General features: G+C 42.5%; 1 protein-coding gene across 1 annotated transcript in view; it reads right to left on the minus strand.

Moving 5' to 3' along the window:
* The window catches only part of MECOM (MDS1 and EVI1 complex locus), a 562,721-nt gene that overhangs the window by 548,074 nt on the left and 676 nt on the right, over window positions 1-13,971 (minus strand). The window lies entirely within an intron of this gene.

The following is a 13,971-nucleotide window of genomic DNA, read 5'->3' on the forward strand; positions in this document are numbered from 1 at the left end:
ATCTGCCTGTTCTGCTCCCCACTCTGTCTCTGGTGAAGCCTCTCACTGCCCCTGAGCCTCTGGCCTGTACCCCAGTTCTGTATGCACAAACAAAATAAATCTTTTTAAAAAAAGAGAGAGAGAGAAATGAAGTCCGGTGTTATTTCAGGTGGGAGTCCCAAATGCTGGGAATGGCACTGCAGCTTGTTGGGTGTGTGACTTGACAATTTTAAGAAAGCTTTTAGAGAAGAGTCAAGCAGAGGATTCTGTATTCCAAACCCACAAAACCACTTAGTAGTCATAGATTACCAACAACAGACACATGGTCATCCATGTTTCAGTTAATAAACCATCAACAGGGTTATTATGTCTGTCAAATGCTGATGTTTATAGTTTCAGGAAAAATTAGTGTTTCCAGGATTTCATTCATGGCTTATATATAATAGACATTCAATAACTATTGATTGATTTGAGGTATTTTAAGTGATTGATCTCACTTAAAATATAGTTGAAACTTTTTTAAGATCTATTTATTTATGCATACATGAACTGGGGTACAGGCCAGAGGTGCAGGGGGGGGCGACAGTATTCACCAGAGACAGAGCAGGGAACGGAATAGGCAGATGTACTGAAATACACTGCTGAGAGGAGCAGCGAGCAAGACAGTAGAGGTCTGCTGTATCATGTGGGTTAGTTCCCTGGCCAGGGATTGAGCTCATGTCTCGGTTCTGGCAATAGCTTGATAGTGCTGATATTAACCGTTGTGTTACCAGAGAGGTCCTCTTAGTGTGATTATTAACAGAATTGGTGTTCATAGAGAAATAGAGAAAGAAAGGAATTGAAATAAAAATGTCCTAATCTCCCCACCCCATCTACTCCACCTACCCTCTCAATCCCCACCTCTCTTTAAATTACCCAATCAGTGACCTGAAGTAGGGCTGCTGAGGCTTGAAAGCTTGCCACAAGCCTGAAGTAATTTCCAGACGAGAGGTCTGCTGTGCCATGTGGGTCACCTCTCTGGGGGGGGTGACGGACTCACACTACAGTGGCTGCATATAGCTTCATAGTGTGTGCCTAACCCCTTGCACCACCAGGGAGGCCCCTGAAAGTCTTAACAAGAATAATACCCTACAGAACTGCTGTGTATTCACAGAAATAGATATCTGACTTTGAGACAAATACTGTGCTCAGTGGAATCAAAATCACAAAGTAAACTAACTCTCAAAAAGGAAAACTTTAAAGTAAATGCTGATTCCTTGAATTGTATGCTCTCAAATTCAATCTGAAATATCTAGTGTGAACCTCAGTAAACAAAGCTGTTCCTACTAGGGCTAGAAACCAGCTATCACATTTCTGTAATACTTCGTATAAAGGATTGAACTAAACTTTTTTTCTGAGCTTTTTTATATATATTTAATAAAAAGCATCATTGCCAGAAATAAACCACTTGTCAGAAGTCTCCCAATCCTGGTTTACAACTTCTAATTAAAAACTGGAATTTCACATCTGATAGGCTTTAATTAGTGTGTAACATTATATTGTCATAGTCTTGATACTATAGCTAAAGAGATAGTTTCCATTATAAAAAATTTCCCATACCCTGGTTACCTAGTGAAAAACATCTTCCTATAAAAAATAATCTTTCCAATTCAGAGATTAGAAATTATTATGAATTTTTTTTAATAATTTTTTTCAGCTGGCATCTCTAGGCACACAAATTGGATTAAGGTGTATTCAGGTTAGGACAGTGTGGTCATAATGTAATACATAAAGAAATCAGAAAAAAAAATATTTGAGTCTTAAAATCTTGATCACTCATTCAGCCTTATATCCTTCTCCCGTAAAAGCTATGTGGACTGATTTCAGCTATAGCCTGTTCTGAACAGCAGGAGAAAATGGAAATGGTGCATAAACATGAGGTCCAGAACAATCTAGTAAGCTTGAAATACCACAAGATGGACAATGGATCTTACACAGATGTAGCTTAGTTCTGGACTTCGACCCTAGGTCCTCCAGGGGGTAAAGGTACTTGGAAAACTGATCTATCCTGACAGGATGAGGCAACCCTCTGTGACCTTTCCAAAGCCCTGCTGTGCCCGTGGCTCAGAGGCCAACACACTTCACCCCGAACGGTGAGTTTCCTTTCATTGTACAATTCACTTTCATTTTCCCTTAGAGTCCTATCCTGTTCGGGTTTAGGGAACTTCTCTGTCCTGTTCTGGAAGCTGGAAAGTACCCAAATATCATCTATAGAGAACTGGTTCAATAAAAAGTGTTGGTGGCACAGCAAGTTAAAGCACAGCACTGAGAAGCTAAAACCACTTAAGCATGAGCTCAATTCCCACCCCGGAGGGGACCTACATGGCACAGCAGACCTCTCCTGTCCTGCCCGCTGCTCCCCTCAGCAGTGTACTTCCTCCATCAGCCTGTTCTGCTCCCCATGCTGTCTCTGGTGAATCCTTTCACCGCCCCTGCACCTCTGGCCTGTACCCCAGGTCTGTATGCATAAATAAATAAATCTTAAAAAAAAAAGTGTTATATCCAAACAATGGAAATCTATGGCCTTTAAAAGAACAGGTTAGATTGCTATATATTAATGGGGGGAAAGATTTGAGGTATATTAGTAAGTTTTTAAAAAAAGAAAAAAGTTCTTTTAAAGATTCTAAATATAGTATGTGTGTGCTTGTAGATACATGCAGAACATAACACTTCACAGTGAAGAATGGGAACCTATAGTCAATGTGGACAAAATAGTAGACTGCAAGGAACATTTGTTTTCTGTGTGGTTCATTCTTTTGGTTTTTAAATTATCCCAGTAACTATGCACAAATTTTATAATGGCAAAAATCATGTCTCTAAGATAATTTTAAAAATTGACACTTTAAGACATTCTCTAGTAAACTACTAGCATAAATCAAGTCTAAAACCATAGATAATCCCCCCATAATATCTCTGACTGGGATTTAGAAATTCATTGAACCACAAAGATAGTGTGAACATTTTTATTCATATTTGCCTTTTCTGGAGATACACTCCATACTTTTCATCAGATTTTTGCAGGTGTCTGACCCCCAGGAGAATGTCATGGGCCATATATCCTACCAGAAACTAAGACAATTGTTTCCTCTCTCCATTCATTTTCATTATCATGAAACATTTTATTACTACTTAATTTCATAGTTCCTGACAAAGATAAAGTATACAATAGTCATCAACTTATAAGAGTCATGATACTTAGTCTCTGGCCAATTTACAAGGACTCCCAATTCTTTAAAAGCAGTTTGAAGAGGAGCCTCCTGTAGCACTTTGATTAAATCTTAGCAGGATGAAGCCATAGACAGCCACTGTGACATGAGTTTAATCCTCAGTCAGAGAGGTGACCCACATAGCACAGCAGACCTCTCCTGTCTCGCCCTGCTACTCCCCTCAGCAGTGTATTTCAGTCAATCTGCCTATTATGCTCTCCATGCTGTCTATGGTGAACTCTTACACCCCTTGCACCTCTGACCTATACCCCGATTTTTGTATACATAAATAAATAAAAATAAGTCCTTTAAAAAAATGTTTTATCTTAAAAAAAATAGTTCTAAGAAAAGGATTAAAAAGTCTCAACTGGATGCTCTCGAGAAAAGTAGAACCCTAAAAGACACTGAAACGCACAATTGTTCAAGGTTTGAGGTTGGTTGTCGAGGCACAAATAGCCCTTTTTCTCCACAGAAGTGAGAGAGTTGTTAAATGAGAATGAGAAACTGGATATGGTGATGCAGGGGGAAGAAGGCATGGTTAATTTTGAATTTCGGAGACCTCACTGGGTAGGTGGAGTTAATTTAACCCATAAAACAAGATTCAGGCCCTCCTTGGTGGCGCAGTGCACTAAGAAGCTAAAGCCACTTTCGCATGAGTTCGATCCCTGACTGCCCCAGAGCAGACCTCTCCTGACCCGCCCGCTGCTCCCCTCAGCAGTGTACTTCCTTGATCTGCCTGTTCTGCTCCCCGGTCTGTCTCTGGTGAATTCTCTCACCCTCAATGTCTCTGGTCTGTACCCCAGTTCTGTATGAATAAATAAATAAATCTTTAAAAAAAAAAAACAAGATTCAATGTAAGTTTTTGTCTGTTACCTTTGTTGTTTGAAAGAACCTTTTATCATAAAATTACAATTACAAAAATACGTTAACATAGCCACCAAATGTTTTCCAATATATCTGCTATATTAATACTGCCAAAATCAGAGTCATGAAGTACTTGAAAATTTGGTTTTTGATGACTTCTGTAAAACTGGCTACCCCACAAAATCCCTAGGAATTGTGAGGCCACAAACGTTCCCTTCAGACTCCACCAATAGTCTCCAGAATCAGGTCCAGTACAGAGTTTCCATAAACCTGAGAATCAAGTGTAGATCAATAACAATTTGTTATTTAAGTCACTAGCCATGGGTTATACCTGCACTGGCAAAATGAGGAGCATTATTGGTGAAAATTAGGAATAATACTCTACTTTCCAAAAGTGCTTTCCAAGTGGTTTATCACTGTCAAAATAGCCAATTGTGGATTTACTATGCAATTAAAGTGTCAGATAACCCAGACTTCTAGTGCTGACATTACCTGACTGTGCATGTTTCACAGGCAAAGAAATAGAGGGATTCACACACTCCACCAAAGCCCTTCACTAAGCACCATCACCTAAGTACTGATATTGGCCATACACAATTCATAGAACTAGGCACTGTACAAAACAGTAATAGGATCTCTAGGAGCTTTGCAATTTAATTAGAAAAATGATATACAATGTAGACAAAGAATTTATAATAAAATTCCAAATTGATACTAAATCAAAAGAATCCTTTCTCCAGTAATGATGAGGATAGACTTTAGGAAGAAGGAAGGATTCACACCGCGAAGTTAGATTTTGATGGTCAAAGTATAGTATAGGCAGATTTAGAAACTATGGCAACATCATGGCCCAAAGTTGGAAGATCACTAACTTGATAAAAGTGTGAACAGAATAGATCAAGTAAACAAGTTAAGCTGCAGGTATATATGTTGGGTAGAGAGACAAATAAGTCTGAAAAGCTAATACAATAATAATGGGTATGTGTTGCAATCTCATTGTATTTAAGGCATTACTTCATCAAATCTTCACATAATATAAGCATTTTTTTAATCTAAATAGGACAAGAAAATGAAGCAATGAAATACTGACTTGACTTCATTCATGCAGCCAGTAAATGTTTGAGCCGGGATCTGAACCCAGGTCAACCAATATAACTCAGAATCTGTGCCCAAAATCACTACATTCTTCTAACTCAAGAGTGGAAGACACTCAAAGGCCAGGAATTTGGGCTTCAGTATCAGGTATGAAAACAGCCAACTGGTAGTGATAACCCATAGGTAATGCATATAATCATAGCTCATCACTGTTCCAGATTGCACTCTACAAACATTGCATGATCTGATGATTTTTCCAAGAATGTCAATTGATAATAAGTAACAAGTATTTGTTAACCAATGCCTTAATTGTAATAGTGATTCAGATTTTATAAAGTGCTTCTTCCAAACTCTATTAGGGGAATCCTTTATCCTGATATCCCATCACTACCTCTCAACCTTTTAGTCCTCAAGACATAATTTTACTTGTCATTCACCTCCTAGTTTTGCTATGAATAATAAACAGACATGCTAATAAACAGAACAATGTATGTTTATTTTCAGCTGGTCCCTAAATGTATATAACCTTCCTATAAGAAGAGCCACACTTGTTAAACAACACATTTACCCCTTAAAATCTAATTTTTCCATCTCAGGTTTGTGTGGTAAAAAATAGTTGGATTCTGCTGTTGTACAGAGGTACAGGACATGACATCTGGACCCTTCTACAGAGCAGGACCAAATTCTTCACTGTTAGACCAACAGTAGCCAAATGATTTCTTCTCCCACTATGGAAAATCACAGAAAACTGTCTGCTAATGATTTACTGCCCAGCCCCCTGCTCACAAATCAAAGAATTAGGTTGAATAAGAAATAAGAAACAATGGTGGCCAGTGGCTCTGAGAAGAGAAGTGAGTGTTTCAGTTTATTTTCTTAAGCCAATTAATGATGAAGCAGCATGGAGGGAAAGACACAACATGGCCGTGAAAGACGTTTTTTTCCAGATAAATGGTTAGATATCAGATTCTATAATAAGTACTTCCACCTATCAAAACACATATGCACACACATTAGCTTTGGGGTGGAGGAGGCAGATACAGATCTTAAAAATACAGAATAATATTCAGGAAGCCTGGTGGATATTGTAAAATGTTGGAACTTTGAAGGACCCTTGGAAATCATCTAATCCAGACACTGCAAACTGATGGCCCTCAAACTCTATAGATAAGGCAGAGAGAGGTTTGTTGCTGAGTTTTTTTGAGTTATTTTTATTTGTTTGTTTGTTTTAATTAAGTCAACATTTTAAAGTAAAGAAATTTCACATAAAACTCCAGATATGTGACTTTTCTTAAAAATTAGAAAACCTAGCAACACTGGATCCTCTTAAACAAATGAAAACAGTAAGCTGGAACTATTGGTTCCTGTAGAGGTTTGAACTCCCAGTTGCCACAGACTTTTCTGCTCCCTCTAGTTCTGGAATTTAAGACTGCATGTCATAAATTTAAATATAACCAGGAGAGTGCTTAGACCCATCATGCTTCACTCATTTATTGTATCTACCAATCACTGTGTGCATTTAAATGTCCTAGTCTAATCTCAGTTTGAGAACAACAACCCATCAAGGATTCTAAAAAGACAACAAAGCTCATTCCATTAAAGAGAAAATTTTCATACGCAAGGAATCATAGTCTAGATTATATGCGCACAATGCCAAAAATCTGTGTGGCAAAGCTAAAAATCAATTAATGGACACATTGCCCACTCATCCCCTAAAAAGAATAAAGGTATATTCCCAAGTTTTCTGAATAAATTTATAGCCTATTTTAGCTTTGTATAGATTATTTTATTGTATCCAAATTTTAGCTATGATTCTGGTCATACCGAACTATAATTTATTGAAAAGACAATAAATTGCCTGTTTTCTATATACAGGCAAAGTTTTTCTTAAACGAAGCTGGAGAAAAAGCAAGAATTGGGTAGGAAAGGCAAGATGTCTAAAAAATTCCTGTTCAGAAAATGGGAAGGAAAGAGAATGAATTAGGTACTTTGCATATCCTACCCTGTTTAAACATCACAGCAGTCCAAAAAAGGTGCTGGTATGCCCACCTTACAAGTAAAGAAACTAGGGGTCAGTGGCATTCAATAACTTGAAGTTACCCTGCTAGTGAATCAGGCACCACAGCCTAGTCAAACTCTGATGGGCAGATTTCTAATATTCATGAGACCAGGGAACCTGGTTTACTCAGAGAACCCAGAAGGGTAACACTGATATTTGTTCCACCAGCCTGTTGAATGCTGATGCCCACCAAGTAAGTAGTAGGTACAAGGACTTTCTCAGCTGTCCTAATTTAAACAATCTTAACATACAGATGAACTCCTTTCTGCAAGGTTTTTGAATAAGGTTAATGAAGTTTTAATTCTTCCTACTCTAGAGTTAGCAACTTCTAGGCAGGTGTTTACTAAGGAATTAATGTTAATTCTCTTTTCTAAGGGACATTTTCCCTTTACCGTGGTTATTAAAGTTAGTATTCAAGGACTTGGCTGAATAGACAGGCCAAAAAGTATGTTTACTAGTGAATACAAATAATAAGTAAAATCAAAATAAAAGTAATTCAAGAATGGGTGCTTTTGAAGAGTCAGGAATTTGATTAAAAATTCCCTTGCTTTTTTTTTTTTTCTATAATGAAACAGTTCTTTAACCACAAAACAGCTTTTATAATAATGCAGAAGAGAGTGGTTCCAAGTAAAACACTCCCCCCATTTTAATCATGGCTATTATTTTTGAAAATGAAAATGGCTGAGGTCATTGTAATCTATTTTAGGGTTTGCATGGGTTGGTGGAATTTTTTTCTTGGCTTTGAGCTCTCCATGTTACCAACTAAATGTTACGGGTTTTGCTATGTGCCCTTTCAAATCCCATTCTTTTTAATAATGTTGTCCTTTAAGTCAGAACGAATTTCACTTTCTTTCCTATCAACACAGATGGGGTCCCCACTTTCAGGAGAACTGGAACTTATATATCTTTTTTTAAAAATTAAGTGTGTACTTCTTAGAACAACTGTGTTTCTACCTGCATAAAGATGTTATAGATTTTCAACTGTTGATTAGTAAAAATGTAGGTTTCATGTGATCCTTTTCAAAACCAAACTTAAATATGAAGATAACAATTGTGTATCTTTCCCTTCCAACTTACAGAAAAATAAAGAAAAAATACCCAGAAATAATATTTCATCTGGTCCAAGTTCTGGCCATACTGATACCTGTGAAATGGGAGAGTACAGATATCCATTTAGGACACGCTAGTGAAACTCTCTGTCCCCTGTAGCACTCATAAGGGGGAAAAAAAATTATCAAATTTGTAAAGACATTACAGTCAGGCCTCCCTTCAGATGTGATTCATATTGCACTGACTTTCTAAACTCAGTTTGTTTTTTTTAATTTTAATTCACTATTGCTTCACACAGACCAGCCTAAGATTCCTCTAAATAGCACCTACCTAGCCCACACATGAATGTCTTTGTAAAACATACATATTGTGAAGTCTGCCTATTAAAATGCCTTAAGCTCTGTTTGTTTGTTTATTTTTAAAAAATTCAACTTGCAAGGCCAATGTAATAAGATGCTGTAGCTTTTATGAAAGAGGTGAAATAATTTTAAACACAGACACACAATGAGTTTATTTATTTAGAAACTTGTTAAATAGAGTCTGGGAATTCAAATATTCAATGTTGACATTGTACAGAACTGGCCAGGAGCCAGAACCCAGTCTCCAGAGGGACCCATTGGACAAGGAATTCAGGCCTTTCTCTCCACCCACTTGAGCTAAATAGGTAGAGGCCATTAGTTATACCCACAGCAATATCTGAACCGCACTCAAATAAGCTGCCCTAGCCAGGGCACTTCAAAGGGGGGTAAGTGTGTTTAGCTTTTTAGTGCTGAACTAGAGCAATATGTCACACTTTTGAAAGAGTTTTGTAAACAGCTTCTTCCGTATGTAAAAAAACATCTCTGGAGTTTCTTGTATGGCATGTAAGCAAAGGTAATTAACAAGGATTTTACTTTTATCATTTACTGAGGGAAAAAAAATTACCAATCTGTAAACTGAGACTCTGGAAGAATTTCAAAAGAAGCAAACTGTTTCTTTCTACCATTCTTTGTTGTTATCTGTTCTGTCTCCTTTTTATTCTCTTCTTCACACTTGTTTTCACTACACAATTTCCTTGAGAATTCCCGAGGAAACTCAGAAGGCCAGAAGAGTGTGAAGAGGGAAATCTAATTTTAGCAAGAGGACCTAGGCAAAAGGAGTGGGGAGGGAACCAATGATTCATACTGGACTGCCTAGTTGAAAAGATCCTACCTATCTTTTTAGAAAGTTCCAAAGAGAGACTTCCAGCTGAGGAAGGGTTAACCAGCCCTCTAGAAAAATATGCCTGGTATCATTATAACTTGAAGGTCTCCTCCAGGTCCATCTCCCATAGCCTACCTCTCTTCCACACAATGAGGCTGATTGGGCCCTTCCAGGCCTGGGAGTGTGAATGTGTGCCTGAGTCCCTGTTGAGGGTATGTGTGTGTGCCTGCCCGGGCTGGTGTGCACACGGGCGTGGAAAAGGTCCCTGCAAACCCGCTCCGCAGAAATCGGCGCTCCAGGCACGCAGCACCTCAGAGGTTGACTAATAAAGAAGAGTGCTAGCCTAAGTTTAGACGCCCAGGAGCTCTGAGGCCAGAGGAGGGAGGTATGAGGTGGGTAAGCACTGTGTCTCCTCACTAGGGCCTCCGCAGCTCCACCCCCACTCCCTACCCTGGAGGGTTACCCCCTCCAAAAGCGGTTTGGAGAGGAGGGATGGGAGGTTTTACCTAGGCCCTGGGAATTGGGCTCTGCCAGGCGCTGACTATCTTGGGAATAAGACTAACGCCGTTGGCCAGAAGATGACAAGTCAAGCTACTCCATGTCAGGGCTCTCTTCCAGAAGAGGGAAAGTAGTGGCCGCGCCGGGAGAGGGGATCAGGCCAGGCGTGCAACAAGTCTGAAGCGCGCTCCCGCGCTCCTTGCCTGGGCAGACGGAGCCTGGCATCCCCAGCCGCGGCCCTTTAGCCCCGGGCAAAATCTGAAGCCTAGGATAACGTTGCCCAACCTCCAAAAATGAAATAAAATAAATCCACAACGACGAGATGTTTAACAGGGAGGACTTACAGAGTTATCTTTAACTTTAAAAAGAGAAAAAGCAGCTCACAACTTTACGGAACTCTGACTTAATTTCTACTAGATAGACGTCCTGCGTGTTGGTGTGTGGATGCAGGAGCCTGACCCCAAGTAGCGGAGAGGCTTGGGCTCAGAAGCCCTATGAGCTGGGTTACCCGGCAAAAGACACACTCAGGCACACTTATACACACATTTACACGCAGCCGTCGCCAAGCTTGAGACTCCTTAGTCTCTACAAATAAAAACCTGAAAAAGAAGTCTTTCTTTCCAGCCTTCCATGGGATTGAGGATGAGGGGGGAATGAAAAGCGTTATTAACCTTCCTCTAAACATAGATATTTTTTTTTGGCAAAACACATCAAAATGCTGCAGGAAGGCTGCGTTCCGAGTGCCAAATGCAATAAAGAAGCCTAAGCCAGGGTAATGGTCAAGTAATGGCAAATAAACCGCCTTCCTAGAAGGGGCCTCTGCCTCCGCGGCGAGCGTTTTTTTTTTTTTTTTTCCTCCTCAAAAGCAGCCTGAAATAAACAAATAAAAATATTTTTAAAACAAAGCTATGTTTCAACCTGGATTTTTTAAGGATGAAAAAACGCAACTAGGTAGGCATACCGGGAGTGCAGGCTGTCACCAGGGCATGCCTTCACTGTATTACCACAGGTAAAGGGCTGCTAAGGTGAGGAGTTTAAGCGCAGGCTGGAGGGTCATCCTCTACTTACTACTTCAGAGGTTATATTTAAGCAGGTCAATTGTACGAGTAACAACCAGCCCCCACCCCAACCCCGCCGCCAAGGTCTTGCTAATCACATCGCCTTCTGGGTCTTTACGAGACTTCTGGGGGGCCAGTAGCTAAGGGGGGTTACTCATTGCAAATCGTTCATTGCTGTGATTGAAATCCTGCCGGGTGTCACTTTAGGAAGGTGGGGTAGCGGGTTCCTTCGGTGTTAAGACTCTAGACTTGCTGGACAGACCCGGCCTCACTTCTTTTCCACCACCCGGAAAACCCAGTTGCAACTGGCATTTCTGGCACCAACCAGGTGCTATCCTCGCTGCCCAAGAAAGCGTCTGGCAGCCTTTCGGGGCTGCCAGAGTCTGCTTGACTTTTAGTTTTCTTTTCTTAAAGATTGGAATAAAAACCGGAGACTTTAAACAATATAAATGTCAGTCTTCTTGCTTTTCCCTTTTTTTATTTATTAAATTAAATTGTTTATCCCTCCCAAATGATGCAACGAATTTTTCGGTTTCAACTCCTTGTAACAAAAAAAAAAAAAAAAAAACCCCAAGTACTGCAAGCTGGAAGATGAGTTGTTCACTCTGGGTTTAACTTCAGGGACATTGTCAGTGTCTGTGGTCACTGGCCTCGATCAATTGGATCCAGTACCATAGTCAAGGTCGCGAAAGGACTTGACCACTAAGGAAATTCACCAAAGAAAGAATAACAAGCAATAGAGAAAACAACTGTTTGTGTGAGTTGTTACCACTGCAATTGTTACCACTGCAATGTTTGCTTCTGCAACGATTAATGTAGGTTTGTTTTACAAAGTATGCTGATCACACTGCCTCTTCCTAACTCAGAAAAAGAAACCGTTACAGACACTGCGGCGAAGTTTTCGTTGGATTGCACCTCAGGGGTCATGGAATATCGCTGCCACGCTCTAGGAAACTTGCGCCCTAAAAGGGGGGAGGAGACAGTGCTTTCACACACAAAAATCTGTAGCTTTAAGGTGATTTTCTTTATTACCCAGTTTGTACTTGGAGGACTGTATAAAGCAGCGCTTCTGTATGGGAAAGGCAGTCGCGATGGCGCAGCGCAAGCGGGAACCTGAGGCTTAGCAGGAAAAGTTTGTATGAGTTCGTATCTCGTTATCAGAAAGCGGCAGCCGCATCCTTTAGAGACAAAATAAATGGGTTCCCTGCTGGACGAACGACATGTAGCATCAGATCGGAAACGAGGCTGGGTTTCTGGATAATTAGTCGGTTGCACAAAAGGGAATATTTTTATGCGACCTTGTAAAGTTTGGTAATTAAAACAGTTGAAAAAGTTACTCAAGAAAATTCGGAGAGTTTTGTGTTCTGCTTTCACTTCGGCGGATGCCCGGCAACGAGGCGCGGCAAACCTTTGGCTTTCATTTCACGACATAGGCACGGTTGAAATAAGTTCCCCACCCTGCCTCTCCTGCCCCCACCAACCCCCTCACGCACCTAACCTTTAGCCGTAATTGAAGCCCCCAGGCCGCCACGCTTATGTGCATTTATTCCTCGTCAGATGAAAATAAAGACATCGGCCTCATTTAAAAACAAACCGGAGTTCCACTGGCGCGCTTTGACACTGTCGCAGTTAAGTGAAATGAACTATATACAAAAGAGAAACAGATGGCCTAATGACCCAAAAAGCCCGATATTTAGGTTGATCCCTCTCTCCCTGGGAAAGAGGAAACGCTGGGAAGGGAGGAAGTGCTTGGGTGAAGACTACTCAAAGCCCTGGAAAGGCGCCTACGTTGACAGCATCTAGCTGAGCTAACGCGGGCTCCCACAGCCTGCGAAAACGAGCCCCGCTGAGGTGCGGCTGCCTTCGGTGCCGCGGCTGCTAGGACGCGGGAGCTGGAAGGCGTGGAGCGCACTGAGCTTCTGGGAGCCAAGGAGGGAAGGGGGCAACCAGGGATTTCACTGGTGAGAAACAACCCGCCCACCCCTCATTTCTCTCTTCTTTAGTCCACAACAAGCAAAACAAATAAGGAGTTCTGCTTCCAGCGAGTGGGAGAGTGACAGCGGCCTATCTTCTCCCCACGCAGCCCCTGCCCGAGTCTGACACCTCGCGCGGGAGCACTTCGGGCCGCCCGAGGACTGGCCACCGCCGAGACCCTTAGACTCGTGGCAGAAGCATTTAGACAAACCCCAGTCCAGTCCCGGCGAGACTCGCGCCTTCTCGGACAATGTCGACTCGGCGGACAAGGCCGGGCGAAGTCATCCAACAGTTGTACTAGAAGCGTGGGGCGGGTGACGGTCCCTCCGCCCCAGTCGGGAACCCACTGGCCCGGGGCCGCTGACCACAGCCTCTCCACGCCGAGCAGGCAGGGGGCGCCGGGGAGGGTTAGTGACCTAAGACCCGGGCAGAGTCCAGAAGGGGAGCAATAGACTCCACCGCGCCCGCTCCGCGGCCCAGAGTTCCAGCAGCCCGCCCCCTGGGGGTCACTCGGCGCCCCGCCAGCGCGGAGCTCGCGGGCGGGAGCGCGCCCTCTCAGCCTTTTCTCCCCGGCGGCTGTCGCCACTGGCTGCGTGCCCTCCACTCCCTGCTCCCACAGGCTCGCGACGTCTCTTCTCTCCCCACCTGCCTGCGGTTTGCGGAGCGGGTAGCTCTGTTCAGCCCGTGCCCTCCCATACCCACGATTACAGCCCCCTCCTTCGTGTCCCCCACACCCCACCGAGTCCTCCCGCCGCGCCGCGCACGCCGGAGAGCACCGCCGAGCGCACAGCGCCCACTACTGCAGCCGCAGCTCGGCGCAGCCCGCCAGCCCGCGCAACTTCGGCGGCGGCCTCGCAACTTTTCCCAACTCCACCACTGCTGCCGGCCGCCGCCGCCACTTTGGCTCCCCGCTAGCAGGCCACCCAGCCCAAGCGCCAGAAACAAACCGAGGCTCGAAAATGCTCCCTTC

The sequence above is a fragment of the Condylura cristata genome, unplaced genomic scaffold (genome assembly GCF_000260355.1).
Source record: "Condylura cristata isolate star-nosed mole 26May11 unplaced genomic scaffold, ConCri1.0 scaffold00003, whole genome shotgun sequence".
In the NCBI taxonomy this organism is placed as follows: domain Eukaryota; kingdom Metazoa; phylum Chordata; class Mammalia; order Eulipotyphla; family Talpidae; genus Condylura; species Condylura cristata.